This window comes from Malurus melanocephalus, unplaced genomic scaffold (genome assembly GCF_030028575.1).
Source record: "Malurus melanocephalus ecotype Western Australia unplaced genomic scaffold, MMel_1.1 scaffold_1717, whole genome shotgun sequence".
In the NCBI taxonomy this organism is placed as follows: domain Eukaryota; kingdom Metazoa; phylum Chordata; class Aves; order Passeriformes; family Maluridae; genus Malurus; species Malurus melanocephalus.
Window position 1 is genome coordinate 18,415 of NW_026624949.1, and position 1,078 is coordinate 19,492.

Here is a 1,078-nt window from a genome sequence, read left to right on the forward strand (position 1 = left end):
TTACTCCAAGGTTCCTCCTGGAGATCCTTACTCCGAGTTTACTCACCCTGAGTAACTTTGAATTTATCGCTCCTTCCGGATGGAACTTACTCCGGAGTTACTCGCAGGGAATAACTCTGTTGGCTCCTTACTCCGGCCTCATCCTTTTGCGTTGTCGGGTACTTCTATTGCTACTCCCCCCTTACTCCGGGGTTACTCCGGGGTTACTCCGGGGTTACTTCCCTCTCCACCCTCACTCTGCGCTTACTCCGCCGTTACTCGGCGCTTCCTCCGCCGCTGCTCGGCCCTTGCTCGCGGGTTACTCGGCCGTCCCCGGCTATGGCTTTGATCCTCCAAGCTCTACTCCGGCTTTACTCCAGGCCTGGCCTGCCTCGTCTTACTCGCAGATTGCTCAGGCCTTACTCGCAGGTTACGTTGGCACGTTTTGATTCGCTCCACGCTCGCGTGGCGGAAGGGACTGAGGCCTTACAACACTTAGTGCTTACTCAGAGGTTACTCAGAGGTTACTCAGAGGTTACTCAGAGGTTACTCAGAGGTTCCTGAGGCCCCGTTGAACCCCCGGGGGTGGGTTCGGGGTTCCCTGGCAGCGCCTTCTTTGCTACTCGCCCTTTACTCAGAGCCACGCCCCCCTCGGCCCTGGCGCTGAGTTTGCCACGTCCTTACTCCTTCGTTACTCGGCCTGCGCTCCCCCCGCTCTTCCAGGCCTTTCCTCTGAGGTTACTCCTCGGATACTCCACGGATACTCCTCCCACGCTGCCCGCTGCGGTTTTACTCACCCTTTACACACCAGCCCATCCCCTTGGGCTTCACAGTTCTTACTCCAAGGTTACTCAGACCTTGCCACAGCTCACTATCTCGGAGTCACTCGAGGTTTGCTACATTGAGGTTACTCAGACATTACTCCAGGTCACAATTGACACAAATTGAGATCACAAAAATCAGGCGGGAGGGGAGTAGTCCTTACTCAAGAGTTGCTCATCCCTTACTCCGAGGTGGTCACGTTCGCCATCGTTACTCCGAGGTCAACCCTCGCTCTGAAGTTACTCATCCCTTACTCCGAGACAACTCGGACCCCACT